At 39.3% G+C, this 16342-nt stretch overlaps 1 protein-coding gene across 2 annotated transcripts in view; it reads right to left on the bottom strand.

Moving 5' to 3' along the window:
- The window catches only part of Rusc2 (RUN and SH3 domain containing 2), a 62765-nt gene extending 47340 nt beyond the window's left edge, over positions 1 to 15425 (bottom strand). For both annotated transcript variants that reach the window (XM_027931092.2, XM_071600735.1), the window contains exon 1: positions 15157 to 15425. The gene's annotated coding sequence lies outside the window, so the exon portion shown is untranslated. The remainder of the gene's footprint in view (positions 1 to 15156) is intronic.
- Positions 15426 to 16342: the final 917 nt, after the last annotated feature.

The following is a 16342-nucleotide window of genomic DNA, read 5'->3' as shown; positions in this document are numbered from 1 at the left end:
GTATGTTCCAGCCAGAATGATGGACATCCCTCTCCCCCTCCCTTTTCCTATTTTCCCCATTAACCTTACCAGTCTTCAGTTTTGTCCTGTTAGCTGCCTTCAACGGGGAATGCTGAGCAGCTAGGAAAGAATTCAGGATGTGTCTCAAAAAGTCCAGCAGTAGCCGAGGAACAGTTTGTTTTTTCCTAAAAAGGGCTGTCTATAAAGTTACGTAAGATCCAGCTCTTCTCACTGGGAGCGATTCCAGCTCCATCTGGAGGACTCCTTAAGCTGTTTAGAACTTCAGGAAAAGGTTTGGCATTTCCTACTTGGTCACCCTATACTGGTGCCATCTCTAGAGGTAGGGAGGTTCCAGAAGAGAAAGCAGTAACTCAACTCTTACAGCCAGCTGCAGCCCCACTGAGTTCACCTGGGGACAGGAAATAGCATAATCCATTTATAGTCAGAACCTCAGAACAAGGACAAGCCCCTTTGCCAAAAACACAGCCCATGTGGCATCAAGCTTTGGGGGCTCCACCCAAAGAGGTAGGACCTGGGGAATGTAACAGCCTAACCCAGAAGCATACCAGCAGGGCTCTGGAAGAATTTCCTTTCCTGCTTCAGGCAGGTATGTGAAGGAATTTATGATCCTGAGAACCTTGAGATGCCAAAATCTAGATAAAGACTATATAAATTAGTAAAAAATATTAACTGAGCCCCAATGAAGTGCCAGGCACTGACTGTACTATTTGAACAAACAGATCTGGTACCTGCCTTCATGGAGCTTCTAGTTCACTGAGGAAAACCAAACAAATAACCAGGACTATGCAAACTATGAAGTAGGTATTTGAAATGGCTGCATTCAAAAGAAAGACAAGACAGTTAAATCATAAAGTCAGCTCTTTCCAGAGCCCAAAGTGTTATATTTATTAATCAGAGCCTAGTTTATACTGTATTGACAACTGAAATTATGTTTGAATTAAAAACTCTGGCTCTTGAAGATTCACTAGAATTTATCAATAATTTGCTCTCTTATTTGAGCTCCATTTCAATTCCCATTCATTTTGCTGGAGTTTAGTTCCTATTTACATTACATGTGTTTATTTAAGGCATAGGAACTCACTTTAGCTAACTACTAGCCATTATAATGAAAAAAATAGAACATTGCTTTGGTTTTTCCAGCTTCCAGTCATTTTCATTTCTTTCTGGTCAATGCAGAGAACTATAAAAAGATGGGCATATAACCCTTCTTAAAAACAAATTATGGGGCTGGGGTTTTAGCTCAGTGGTAGAGCACTTGCCTGGTCTGATTCTCAGAACCACATAAAAACAAACAAACAAACAAATAAATAAAATAAAGGTATTGTGTGTCCATAAAAAAAAAAAAAATTCTGCAGTACCAGGCAAGTTCCCTCAGCCCTACGTTTTTACGTTTTTTGTTTTGTTTTTTAAATTTTGTGCTGGGGATTGAACCCAGGGGCACTCTACCACTGAGCTACATCCCCAGCCCTTTTTATTTTTTATTTTGAGACAGAGTCTCACTAACTTGTTGAGGCTGACCTCAAACTTGCAATCCTCTTGACAGACCTTCTGAGTTTCTGGGATTACAGGTATGCACCACACACCTGCCTTCAGATTCATTTCTAAACAACGATGATAATACTTCTACAGATGGGGGTAGGAGTTACAGAAAAGATATATAACACATCAGGAATTGGTATTGTGTAGGGCTCAGTAAGTGAAAATTTAATAAGTATGAATCAGGGGGCTGGGGATGTGGGTCAAGCAGTAGCGCGCTAGCCTGGCATGCATGCGGCCCGGGGTTCGATCCTCAGCACCACATACAAACAAAGATGTTGTGTCCGCCAAAAACTAGAAAAATAAATAAATATTTAAAAAAATTTTTTTAAAAAGTATGAATCAGGAATCTTCTTTTCTTGTACCCAAATGCCTGCTACTGCCTTTTTGAGACCCTAGTACTATGCAATTTACTAATTTACAATACTGAACCAAAGTCACCATCATAGCCAATGTTTTCTTTCCAATAGGCATGGTACCTCAAATTCTTTAGCCCTTTTTAATGGCTCTGTTCTTTGTTTCCCTGTAAGATGTAAAAGCAAAGTGATTCTGTCCTAGGAAACATTCCAAAGGAATACAAAGAAAGAAGGTTGGAGTGGATTTGCAAGTTATCCACAAATCAAGAATCTCCTACCCAATGACTATTGTTAAATATATGATGACCCGAACTTCTCACTTTCAACAGAATACAGTGAAAATGAGTCCTCCACATGAATTCATGGGCTGATAAGATTCTCCTTAAAAGGTCTAATTGTTTCTAGACGGAACATCGTGTGGCCCTCCCGAAATCTTATAACTCTGCTTTAGAAAAGAATCTCTTGCCGGGTGTGGTGACACCCACCTGTAATTCCAGCAACATGGGAGGCTGAGGCAGAAGGATTGAACAATTTAGTAAGACCCTGTCTCAAAATAAAAAATAAAGGAGACTGGGTAATCGCAGCAGTTTGGGAGGCTGAGGCAGGAGGATCATGAGTTCAAAGCCAGCCTCAGCAAAAGCAAGACACTAAGCAACTCAATGAGACCTTGTCTCTAAATAAAATACAAAATAGGGCTGGGGATGTGGCTTAGTGGTTGAGTGTCCCTGAATTCAATCTCCAGTACCCCCTACCAAAATAAATAAAAAAGAAAGAAAGAAAGAGGACTGGGGATGTAGTTCAGTGGTAAAGTGTCCCTGGGTTCAAACTCCAGTACCAAAAAAACAAAAAGCTATCCATCCTCTCTTCTAATTCCTACAACCAGTGCTGTAATTTAAGGCCCTCTCTCAAGACTTCTTTCAAGGGCTAATAATTTAGTCTTTGTGCAAAAATTCCTATGAGCCAAAAATTGAGATAATTGCTAGGAATATAGTGGTGAATAATGCAGCAGTATCCTAGTCCTCAGAATTTACCATCTAGCGAAGGAAGGCAGACAAACCACTGTACAAATAAAAATACCATTATAAGCTGTGATAAATACCACATATAGGATAATGAGAGGATCTGATTAAGAGAGTGGGTCAGGGAAGGTCTCTGGCAAAATGATGTTTAAGCTTAGTGTTGCAAGAAAGTTGAAGAGATGAAGAATGAGGAACAACATACCTCAATGCCAAGGAAAAAGGAACTGTCTGACCATTTGGAAAATTAGATTGGGAGGAATACAGATTTGCTAAAGAATTTGGGAAGAACTAGGGACAAATACATAGAAGACTAAACAAACCAAAAGACAGTCATGTATTAAAAGTTATGTTACAAATTATGTAGTAATAATACGGGTTCATACATTACCCTATTTGACTTCCTAACCACATGCACATAAATTAACTTGATAAAATGTCTCTTTATTTAAAGATAAATTCCCTGACCCCACATTATTGTTCTGTCCTCTCCAATAGCCAGCCTTCATTGGCCAACCATGCTGTCTCCACTTACTTGATTTTCTATTCACTTTTTCTTTTTGGTAGTACTGGGGGTTGAACCCAGAGGCACACTACCATTGAGCTACACGCCTACCTCTTTTTATTACTTATTTTGAGATAGGGTCCTACTCTATTGCCCAAGTTGGCCTCAAACTTTTGATCCCTCTCCTTAGCCTCCTGAGTCACTGGGATTACAGGTGTGCACCACCATGTGGCATCTTTTTTCTTTTCTTTTTTCCCAGTACTAGTACTTTTTATAATGTAGCTCCAAACAAAACCAATGAAAACATAGTGGAAATTATACCCAAATTTTCACAGGGTGATCAAGAAAGTTTTCACAAAGAAGGTCAAATGTCTAGATTCTTATGAATAGAAATATGGGAGGAGTAGTCAGAGAAGGGATTTCAGTCAGGAAGAACCATGTACATAAAAAGAGTTCTTTGGAGATCCAAGCCCAACAGTCCCAGACTCAGGACATTTGCTGAAAGAAGGGAGTACAGAAATTGCAAGATACAACTGAAGATATGACCACATGGAAATTATACAATTCTGTATGTCAAGACTCAGAAACAAAATTAAAAGGCATATAAGTACTACCCACAAATATATAAAAGGCCAATATCCTAAAAACTTGTGAAAATTGACAACTAAAAACTAAGATTTTTAAAAATTATGGTAAGAATTATTAGGTTACCATCCTAACAAATTTCTTTTTCTCTACCTCTGAGCTACATCCCTAACCCAACCCAGCATCCTCCCGTCTCAGCCTCCAGAGTCGCTAGAATATCAGTTGAGCACCCCTATGCCCATTTCCTAACAAGTTTTTATGTGTAGAGTATTGTTAACTATAACCCCAAAGGTGTACAGCAGATCTCTGGGACTTACTCATCTTGTATAACTGAAACATTATAACCACTGAACAGCAACACCCCATTTACCTTTTCTCCAGCCCTAGGCAATCATGATCATACCTTTTGCTTCTATGATTTCGACTATTTCAGATACCTTATATAGACGGAATCATGCAGTATTTGTCCTTCTGTGACTTGTTTATTTCACTTCAAACCAATAACATAAAAACAGGCAGGATAAGAGCCAATACTTCACAGAAGAAAGAACAGAATATAGCTAATGAACTACAAAAAGAGTTAATTTTGAAACAATAAAATACCAGACTGGGGTTGTGGCTCAGCAGTAGAGCACTTGCCTAGCACTTGTGAGGCACTGGGTTTAATCCTCAGCACCACATAAAAATAAATAAATTAAAAAACATAGAGGTATTATGTCCATCTACAACTAAAAAAAATAAAAAACAAAACAAAACAATAAAATATCATCTTTTGCCTATCAGTTTTAAGACAAAATAATAATAATTAATTCCAGTGAAGGTTAAGTAATATTGGTACTTTTATACTTTGCCAATATAAATATATTTTGGTATAACCTTCATAATGAACTTAGAATAATAATAATAATAATAATAATAATAATAATAATAATATTATTATTTTGTGTGTGTGGTGCTGGGGGTTGAACCCAGGGCCTTGTGCATGCAAGGCAAGTACTCCACCAACTGAGCTATGTCCCCAGCCCTGGGAAAAAAATACATGTCTATTTTCAAGTCTTAAAAATGTTCAAATCCTTTAACTCAGTAACTCCAATTTCCAAATTCTATTTTAAAAAAACTATCAGAGACAAAGTTTGAGTTAATAAATTATGGTGACCATTGTTTGAAATTATGAGAACAATTGTTTGAATGTGCCATAAGCTATTAAAAATTTGGCTTCCAAGAATTGTTCAATGATATGTTTCATTTTATGCTTGCTTTCACTTTGCAGATTTTACAAAGTGAGCAAATATTTTATGTATGATCAGAAAAAAAGAGACAAAATATTTTTCAGATATTATTTTTAAACAAAATAGAGAAGGTGTTTTTTAAGTCCCAAAGAGAAAATGTGTCCTTCATGTCATCTTTCTTCATAAAAAGACATTTAAATGTAAGCATTTTCTTGGGTAAAGTCTGGGCAGCAAATAGGATTTCCTATTTTCCACAATTTCTTAGTCTTGAACGAGTGGGAGATTTATAATACTAATTCTTTAAAGGAAGAAAACCCAGTATAATATATCATAATTCACACTCTTAAAACAGTGGCGCTATTTTTCTGGTGCATTATGACTTTTTCTTTAAAAAAAAAAAAAAAAAAACTTTTATATTGACTAAGAGCAGTACTACTCAAAGTGTGGTCTGAGGATCAGCAGAATCATCCTCATATGGGAATTTATTAGGCAAGTAGATTCTTGGATCTCATGCCAGACTTACTAAATCAGTATGTCAGGGATGGGATAAAAGTTAAAAAGTTTGAAAGTGCGGTCTAGAGGAAACTGGACCAAGAAGTCAACAAAGGAAATGAGCTGCAGCAACATTCAATACATAGATTTTAAGTGTATGTTTAAAAAATGTATACATCATTTAAATATTCTAAAAACAAAGATTATTTTCATATTTTAAGCTAGAAAGCATGGCTAGAAAAATTCTTAACTCTGCGTTTAAACAGGCTGACAAACTAGCACAGATCTTAGGCTAAAAGGGATCTACATTTATTGCTGGTTCTATGTAGCTCATTAAATTAAGACAAAGGGCTGGGGCTGGGGTTGTGGCTCAGCGATAGAGCACTCACCTAACATGCTCGAGGCCCTGGGTTCGATCCTTAACACTACATAAAAATAAATAAACAAAATAAAGGTATTGTGTCTAACCAAAAAATAAATGTTAAAAAAAAAAAAAAAGTCAAAGGGCAGCCATAATCCCAGCGGCTTGGGAAGCTGAGACAGAAGGACCGTAAGTTCAAAGTCAGCCTCAGCAACAGCAAGGCGCTAAGCAATTCAGTGAGACTCTGTCTCTAAAATAAAATAAAAAATAGGGCTGGGGATGTGGAACAGTGATTAAGTCCCCTGAGTTCAATCCCTGGTGCCCACCCCGAAAAATTAAGATGAAGCATTTTTGAGTACATATTTTGGTTATTTTTTTTTTTCCTGAAAACATAGTTGGCTACTAATGGATATTAACTGAAGATTGGAGAATCCCAAACCCAACCATTTCTCTCAACCTCTTTCTCCCTCGGAGGACTGAGAAGGGAGAGAAGGGGAGGTAGAGAAAAAGAGGGAGATGAAAAAATTAGACTCTAATTCTCCCAATTCCTTGCCTTCAATCACAACAGCTCAACTGTTACCTTTTTGTGCACCATTTCCAGTAAAATATATTTGAACAAAGAGCTACCCTCTGGATGAAACAAGTTTGAAATTCTCTGTGCTTTACTAGACTGTCATAATCCAATAAAAAGCCATAGCTTCCTTTTCCCTCATGAGATCAGTCCTCCTGTTAGCTATCTATCTCTACTACCTGGTTGTCAGAAAGACTCACAGATGTTTAACAGAGCAGTGGTCCTGTTTCCAGGCCTCTCTTCTCCAAGCACTATAATTAAGAATGAATAAGACTGTAGGTTGCTGTGTTGGATGCGAGGCAATGAACATTATATAAATCATATGAACTGCAACAAACACTACACTAAGTTACATTAAGAAGTTAATTTATAGCTGTAAGTATAAGGAAAATACTATTTTAAATAAGTAGAATAAGAGAATTGTTCAAAGTAGTTGCTTTGGGAGATTTAATCCATTCCAGCAATGCGCCTATTCAAAATATTCCTAGAACTCCTTTTTTTAAGGATGGGTGCAGAAAACCCACCTCGTCAACCCACAAAATCATGAGTGACAACTAACTATAGTTTTAAGCCATTAAGTTTTAACCACTGAACTATATCCCCAGCCAGCTCTTTTAATTTTTGTTTTAAGGTCTTGCTAAGTTGCTTAAGGCCTTATATTATTATATAATCATAGATGAGACAGAAATGTTTAAGTCACACTCCTTTAGGGGATATTAAAAGTAAATCATTAGTACCTTACAGAAAAACTCGGTATTCAGAACTCTCAGAAAATAAGTTGCTGTGGGTAACAAAATTTGGCTGAATCTTTAAATTAACAGGATACAATAGCATTCAAAGAACAAGAAAAGAACACTTGGGAAGAGAAACAACTCCAGGATGAATGGAACCAGCAGTAGGTCTCCATCTTTCTCTTCAGGGGTTTTTACTTTTTACCTGGGAGTCATCTGAATCCTACCTATGCTGCCTTTAGAAGATTTCTCTCTCTTTTTTCCTTTTACTTGAGCGTGAATAAAAATAACTTTCCATTTTTCCCTAACACTAAATATAATGCTGTATTTTCTTTTTGAAAGGAATTTTATAAGAAAGGAAACACAAAAGTATAAAGACAGGTAAACAAGTCAAATATAGATTTTGGGATTCTAAGACAAACAAGTAAGAATTATCTTAATCCTAAAATAATTAAATTCTGGTCAAAAGTTGACTGGCCCTGTTCTTCTCTCTACCCAGTTATCAGTCCATTTTCCTTGTCCACAGGACCTCACACAAGAAGCCAAAACACAATAGACATTTCAGAGCTCACTGTCTTTACCTTCTAGAAGACAAAAAGACTATCTTATTAGCCCATTAGATCCGAAATTTTCAATTCTGTAAACAAAATACATATATCCAAATATTATTTCAGTTACAGCAAGTGTATTTTTTGGGCATGGTGGTGGACGCCTGTGATCCCAGGAACTGGGGAAGCTGATGCAGGAGGATGGCAAATTGGAGGCCGGTCTCAGCAATTTTTTTTTTTTTTGGTCTGTGGGGGCGGATACTGGGGATTGAACCTAGGGGTAATTAACCACTGAACTATATCCCCAGCCCTTTTAATTTTTGTTTTAAGACACGGTCTTGCTAAGTTGCTTAAAGCCTCACTAGATTGCTGAGCCTGGCTCTGAACTAGCAGTCTTCCTGCCTCAGCCTCCTGAGTTGCTGGGATTACAGGCAAGTGCCACCATGCCCAGTCAGCCACAGCCATTTAGTGAGATTATAAGCAACTTAGTAAGATCCCTGTCTCAAATAAAAAGGAGTTGGGATGCAGATCAGTGGTAAAGTGCCCCTGTGTTCAATTCCTAGTACCAAATAAATAAAAAATATTATTATTGAATTTAAGTTTTTATAATGATCCAATACAGGATAATGGGAAAAAGTGGGCTAAATCAAGAATTCCAAGGAACAGAGATTTTCTTCCTTATCAAAATTAATTTTTTAAAAAAATTTTAAGTGTTTTGGTTAAAAATCTTTCTAAAATGTGTTATTCATTTTTGTTTTATTCAGAGTACGTAGGCTATAATTTAAGTATAAAAACTTCTCCTTTCTTTTTTTGAGACAGGATTTGGCTATGCTGACAGGTCTGGTTTGAACTCCAGGGCTCAAGTAATCTTCCTAAGTAGCTGGGATATAGGCATGCACCACAGCTTTTGGCTTAATTTAACTTTTTTAACATTCCTTGGTACCTACTAAGGATTTGCTTACCAAATCATAAAATCCATAAGGACTATGTGTTAAGAATAAATATAGATTACTTTTGCTAGTTCCATCCAATAGTATTGGATGTCTTAGCCTGAGCAATTAGGCAAGAAAAACAAATAAAAGGCATTCAAATTGGAAAGGAAGAAATAAAAATTTTTCTGTTCCCAGATAACATAATCTTATATGTTGAAAATTCTAAAGACTCCACAAAAAAGCAGCTAGAGCTAGGCACAGTGGCACATGCCTGTAATCCCAGTGGCTGTAATCCCAGGCAAGAGGATCATGAATTCAAAGTCAGCCTCAGCAACTTAGTGAGGCTGTAAGCAACTCAGTGAGACCCTGTCTCTAAATCAAATATAAAAAAAGGGCTGAGGATGTGGTTCGGTGGTTAAGTACCTCTGAGTTCAATCCCTGGTTCCAAGAAAACAAACAAAACAAAACAAAAAAACCTACTAGAATAAATGAATTTTGCACAGTTTGTAGTACATAAAATTAACACATAAAAATCAGTTGTGTTTCTACATACTAATGATAAAACAAACTGAATGGGAAATCAAGAAAATTATTTCATTTACAGTAACATCAAAAAGAATAAAATACTTGTGAATAAACTTTAACCAAGGAAATGAAAAGCTTGTACACTGAAAACTACAAAATGTTGCTAGAAGAACTAAAGAGAACACAAATAAAAGCAAAGACGTGCGGTTTTCATGGAATGGAAAACTTAATATTGTTAAGATGTCGGGCTGGGGCTGGGTCTCAGTGGTAATGTACTTGCCTAGCATGTGTAAGGCACTGGGTTCAAGTCTTCGCATCACATATAAATAAATAAAATAAAGGTCTATCAACAACTAAAAAAAAATATTGTTAAGATGTCAATGATGGGGCTGGAGTTGTGACTCAGTGGTAGAGGTCCTGGATTCAATTCTCAGCACAGCATATAAATAAATGAATAAAATAAAGGTCCATCAACATCTAAAAATATATATATATATAAAAGATGTCAATGCTACCCAAAATGAACTAGTTTCAATACAATCCCTATTAAAAATCCCAACATTTTTTTTTACAAAAATTAAAAAAAAATCCATTTTAAAATCATATGGAAGCTGGGCATGATGATGCACATTTATAATCCCAGCTATTTGTAAGGCTGAAATAGGAATATCATAAGTTCAAGGCCAGCCTCAGAATTTCAGTGAGACTCTGTCTTAAAACAAAAATAAATAAACAAAGTAAGTAAGTAGGGGCTGGGGTTGTGGCTCAGTGGTGGAGCACTTGCCTGGCACATGTGAGGCACTGAGTTCAATCCTCACACCACATAAAAATAAATAAATAAAATAAAGGTATTGTGTTTGTCTACAACCAAAAAAAAAAAAACATATATTAAAAAATAAGTGAGTAAGCACTAGAAATGTAGCTCAGTGGTACAGCACCTTGGTTTTAATCCCTAGTACCGGGGGGAAAAAAATCATATGCAATCTCAGGTGATCTTAAATAGCCAAAACAACAATCTTGAAAAAGAAAAACAAAATTGGAGAACTTGTACTTCATGATATTTCTAAACTTACTACCAAGCTAAAGTTATCAAGATAGTAATGGCACTGGCACAAAGACAGATATATAGACCAATGAAAAACAGCCTAGAAATTATATATTTGGTCAAATGATTTTTGACAAGGGTGAGAAGACCATTCAATGGAGAAAGGATGGTCTTTTCAAAAAATGGTGGACAAAACTGGATATCCACATGCAAAACAATGAACTTTTATCTTGAATCACATATAAAAATTAACTCAAAATGAATCAAAGATTTAAACATAAGAACTAAAACTATATTAAAAAAAACTTAGACAATGATAGAAGCTGATGTCACTGAATTTGGCAATGATTGCCTATGATTCAAAAGCACATTCAACAAAAGAAAATAACAGACAAATTGGACTTCATCAACATTAAAATCTTTTGTGCATAAAAGGACATTATCAACAGAGTAAAAAGGTAATCCATGGAATGAGAGAAAATGCACAAATCATGTATCTGATAATGGATTATTGTCCAAAATATATAAAGAACTTTATATCTCAACAACAGAAAACAACCCAATTCAAAATGAGGCAAGGACTTAAAAAGACATTTCTCCAAAGTTATATATAATTATAGAAATGCAAATCAAACCACAATAATAAACTACTTTATACCCATTAGGATGTTTTTCTTTTTAAATCAGAAAATAACAAGTGTTGGCAAGAATATAGAAAAATCAGAACTATGCACACTGCTGGTGAGAATAGATAATGATATAGTCACTGTGGAAAATAGTATGGTGGTTCTTCAAAAAAAAATTAAGCATAAAATTATCTTATGATTCTGTAATTACATTAAAACCTGAAAGCAAGAACTCATGTTTGCTGAAGAACATATTTGCACACTCATGATCATGACACCATTATTCATAGTAGCCAAAAGGCACAAGTAACCCAAGTGTCCATGAACAAAAAATGGGTGAACAGAATGTAGTGTATAAATACACACACACAGTGGAATATTATATACATTGGAAACTTTTTAGCCTTAAAAACGGAGGGAAATTCTGATAAAAGCTATAATGTGAATGAACCTTAAAGACATTACCTGCAGTCAAATAAACCAGTCCAAATGGATAAATATCATATGATTCCACTTACATGAGGGTACCTAGAGCAGTCAAATTCACAAAGACAGAAAGTAGAGTGATGGTTCCAGAAACGGAAATGGGAGAAAGTGCGGAGTTAGTGTCCAATTAATTGGTAGAGTCCCAGTTTGGAAAGCTGAACAAAGTGCTAGAAATGGATGGTGATATGTTTGTACAATAGTGTGAATATACATAATGTTACTTTAACGGTAAGTTTTATGTTATGCATATTTTACCATAATTTTTTTAAAAAAGAGTAAATTTGGTACAACAGAGTTTATGCTATGAGTTATATTTGTTAGAATCCCACTCCCAACACCCGCCAGCTTTCTCAGAGCAATGTTGACATCTGGCCACTCAAAAAATGCTCTCAAACACAGCCTCATTTGATAGAAGCTAAAATATTACATGCCAGTGTTTGAGTGGGTGTTTTCTGGATAACCTCAATGCTGAACAATCAGACCATCTTATAGAGCCTACCCTTACCCCAGCATGCAGTGAGCTATCTCTTTAACTGAGTTTTAATAGGATGCACAGTCATTGTGTATGAGTAATAGGAGGAAAAGGGTGAGTTATTGTCCTAAATATTTGCAGGCAAGCCCCAGAGAGAACACATAAGCCTCTCTATGAACTAGGGTTGCCAGATTTAGCAAGTAAAAATACAGGATTCTCTGTTGTTTATCTGAAATTCAAATTTAATTAGGCATCCTGTATTTTATATGGCAATGATCTGAAGTACTGGAAGTGAGGAGAAAATAAAATAATCTAGAGTGTTCTGTGATTATTGATGTCTTACCTTAACAGGGAGCCTAGACAGGAAAATGTAGAAAGTCCATTAAAAACATACTGGTTAGCCAGGTGAGGTGGCGAAAGCCTATAACCCCAACAGCTTGGGAGGCTGAGACAGGAGGATCAAAGCCAGCCTCAGCAATAGCAAGATACTAAGCAATGCAGTGAGACCCTGATCTAAATAAAATACAAAATAGTGTTGGGGATGTGGCTCAGTGGTTGAGTGCCCCTGAGTTCAATCTCCAGTACCAAAACAACAAAAAAAAAAAGTACTGGTTACCAAAAAAAAATTATATTGCTTAATCCAGCTCAGGAGCCCCTCCTCAGGTAGGGTTTCCATGATCTATGACTTACTTTGTAACAGTATATAACTTACTTCATAACAGGATGACAGAAAGAAATCGGAAAAGGATAAATCAATGCTAGAAATGGGTAAGAACACATCCAGCCACCAGTTTTTAAGACAGGTTTGGCTTCAAAAAGGAACTTAAACACCAATATACAATTAAGAAGAAAGCAGAAGGAAATAATGGTAGTCCCAAGGCCAAGCAGCAGGAGGGACACACAGGTAACAGGATACCAGGGATACTGATTGGAATTGCCTTCCTTCCACAAAACCTTACTACCACTTAAGATCTACTGAGCCTCTTAAGAAACTCCAATCTCTTTCTATCTTCCTTCTTTCTTTCCTCCTTTGCTCCCTCCTTCCTTCCTTTCTTTCACGGTGCTGGGGATTGAACCCAAGACCTCCAAGCCAGGCAACCACTCTGCCACTGAGCCACACTCAACCACTGTATTTATTTGCTAAGACTTTGAGCCCATGTACAATAATGCTACCACTACTTAGGCAACTACTTCCTACCTTATAAACCCCTACAGCCTTCCGGCCATGTTTCACCACTCAGTAATACCACCTATTTTCCTCTGGACCTGGGCCAAAACTGAGGTCCTTGAAACCTGTCTTATCCTCAGGAAATGCAATCTTTTCAGATCATCAAAAAAAACAGGTTTCAGGCTCTATGTTTCTTTGAGAATTCCAACTTTAAAAGGCCTGTGTTCTTGTTTATCACCAACAATGTCCTACACAGCGGTAATCCTTGCCTGACTGTGGTTCAAAGAGACATAAATTGTCCACCTGGCTTAATCATAATTTAGTAGCATTTGGGAAATCAATCTCTCACACTATAGTCTGCATGGAATGTCTATTCCAGCAGTCTCTGAAAAGAAGGGGGTATTCAGAAACTAAAGAAAGGGTAAAATAACTGAGGTTCTTCATTTCTCCAACTGTCCCAAAGCACAAGCTGACCAGCTCCACTGAAGCCAGCTTTAAAGGGCTGTGGCTGGTCTCCAGAATTCTTCCCCAGAGGGAGCAGCTAGTCTCATGGGAAGAGGAGCAGTAAAACGGGCAAAGCTCTTTCAAGATTACCTGGGTAGCCTCTAAGGAACTAATTTCTGAAGTCAATCCCCAAAAAACAGATGCTGAATGTTTTCTTTGATATGAGGACGCTGATCCTTAATGGGGATGGTGGGGGGAGCATGGGAGGAATGGAGGAACTTTAGATAGGGCAAAGGGGAGGGAGGGAAAGGGAGGGGGCAGGGGGGTAGGAAAGCTGGTGGAATGAGATGGACATCATTACCCTAAGTACATGTATGAAGGAACGAATGGTGACTCTATTTTGTGTACAACCAGAGACATGAAAATTGTGCTCTATATGTACGACTTGAAATGCACTGTTGTCATAGATAACAAATTAGAACAAATAAACAAATAAAAAAGAATTTCTGCAGCCCCAGGCCGGCCTGTTTTTGTTTTTTGTAAACAGAAGCAGAAAACAACTGATATACAGAAGCTCTTATGTAAATGAAATTAGATGATTAGATGAAAGAACTGAAGAAAGACTGAAGTAATCCTCTAAAAGTTCTTCCTCTCTCCACTTCATATAACTGGAGGAACACCCCTCCCACCAAAGTACTCTGCCCCACCGCCTCTGCATTGGATTCATTCGTTCATCTACTAATAAGATATTTAATAAGTGCTACGATGTGCCAGGCATTGTGCTGGAGACTGGGGAAACAAAGATGAATATTGTAGAGTCCTTGCCTCCTAGAGCAGTCCCCTGTGTCTGCAAGGGCTGGCCTGGCGGTTCACAGTTGGCCTTGGGCAACGGGATCACTGTGCCCTTCGCGGCAGATGAGGGCAGTACGAAGGAACCGGCAAATTGCCAAGCCAAAGATTTTCCCCAGGTAAAACTGGAAAGAGGGAGAACCAAAGCCAGCTCTGGGTAGAGACCAACTTGGGAACCAAGAGCCAAAGGCGCGAAGACCCGGGCTGGAATTGGCTGCACCGTGGTCTCCGCTGCAGTCGCAGTCTGCAGTCCCCGGCTGAGTGCCCGTCGGCCGCGCTCCCCTCCCCAAAGGCTTTCACAGGAAATTTAGGTACAAGGATGACTACTGGACGCAAGTCGGGCTCGGGGGTTCTCCGCGGGGACAGTTTGAGAAGACGGTTGGGGACAGATCTGGGGTAGTGCCCAAAAGGCTGAAAGGTGCTGGATGTCTGTCTGAGGGTTCCGCGGACCATACAGACCAAGGACTGGGGACCTGATCCACCCAGAGGGTTGGAGACGGCCGGGAGGGTGGGGCTGGGAGGGAAGGGCTAAGGGGCAGGCCGGGGGCGCTGAGGACAGAATGGGTGGGCCGGCAGAGGGCCTGGTCCAAGGGGCCACTTGAAACTTGGGGGCAGTGGGTCTCCAGGATCCCGCCAGCCTCAGGAGAGTCGCTCCTACCTCGCTTCTCGCTTCAGCCTTGTCCTTCCGCGCTGGCGGCGGCTGCAGCGGCAGCGTCTCGCGCCCTCCAGGGGTCGCGTTGCAGGCGGTGCACGCCGGCGTTCCCCTCCTCTCCAGACGGGTTGGAAACGCCCGGTCCCCCCTGCAGACGTGGTGTCGATGGTCCGATCTGGGTTGCCCTAGTGCAGCCCTTCTGGACCGCGCTTTGGTTCGGTCCGCTGGGCCCGAGGTGTTCGCCCAGCTCCCCTGCTCGCGCCTTGTTGGGCGCGCCAGAGTCACGCGCCGTGCTTTCCCGCGAGGGGAGGGGCGAAGCTGCAGCCGTGGCCCCGCCTCCTGAGGCCCTCGCCCCGCCCCGGCGGGCGGTGTCCGGCGTGGTACTGCTGTTTGTTGCCAGGGGCTGGAACCCGCGGGAGTGTAGGGCGGAGGCCTGGTGGTTTGGAGGGCAGGTTTGTGTGGGCTCCCACCCTCGCCTAAAGCAACGATATTCAATCCTGGCTCGCGTTGTAAGTTCGTGAGGAAGTGTAAAGACAAAACAAAGACAAAAAACAAAACAAAAACAAGGCCTGACCTCACCAGAGACCAATTGACTTAGTCACTGTGGCAGGGTAAGATGGGGGCTGGGTGTTGCCCAGGCTTTAATTTGGTGATGGTGGGGGGCGGGGGGGCGGAGTATTGGGGATCGAATCCAGGGGCGCTTTACCACTGAGCCACATCCCCAGTCCTTTTTACTTTTGAGACAGGGTCTTGATAAGTTGCCAAGATGAGCTGAAGCTTGGGGTTCTCCTGCTTCAGCCTGCCGTGTACAGACGTGTGCTAGGGCGCCAGGCAGGCTTTAATATTTTTAAAAGTAACCCATACCTATCCAGGATTAAGAAGTCCCCGAAAATCTGAAACCTGTGCCTCTCCTCAGGGCAGGATGCCTGTGTCTCCTGCTACTTTTAGCAAGAAGAGGTTGGGGGCGGGGGTCATTCAGCAGATAGTTACTGGAAGTCCACTAAGAAGAAGCCATTCTTATTTTTTTTAATATTTATTTTTTTAGTTTTAGTGGACACAGTATTTTTATTTTACATTTATGTGGTGCTAAGGATGGAACCCAGTGCCTCATGCATGCTAGGCAAGCACTCTACCACTGAGCCACAAACCCAGCCCAGAAGCCATTCTTATTACCAGATTAAATTGTATTGGC

The sequence above is a fragment of the Marmota flaviventris genome, chromosome 13 (assembly GCF_047511675.1).
Source record: "Marmota flaviventris isolate mMarFla1 chromosome 13, mMarFla1.hap1, whole genome shotgun sequence".
Taxonomy (NCBI): Eukaryota; Metazoa; Chordata; class Mammalia; order Rodentia; family Sciuridae; genus Marmota; species Marmota flaviventris.
The sequence above is the reverse complement of the archived record's forward strand: the minus strand, read 5'-3'. Positions and strand labels throughout refer to the sequence as shown.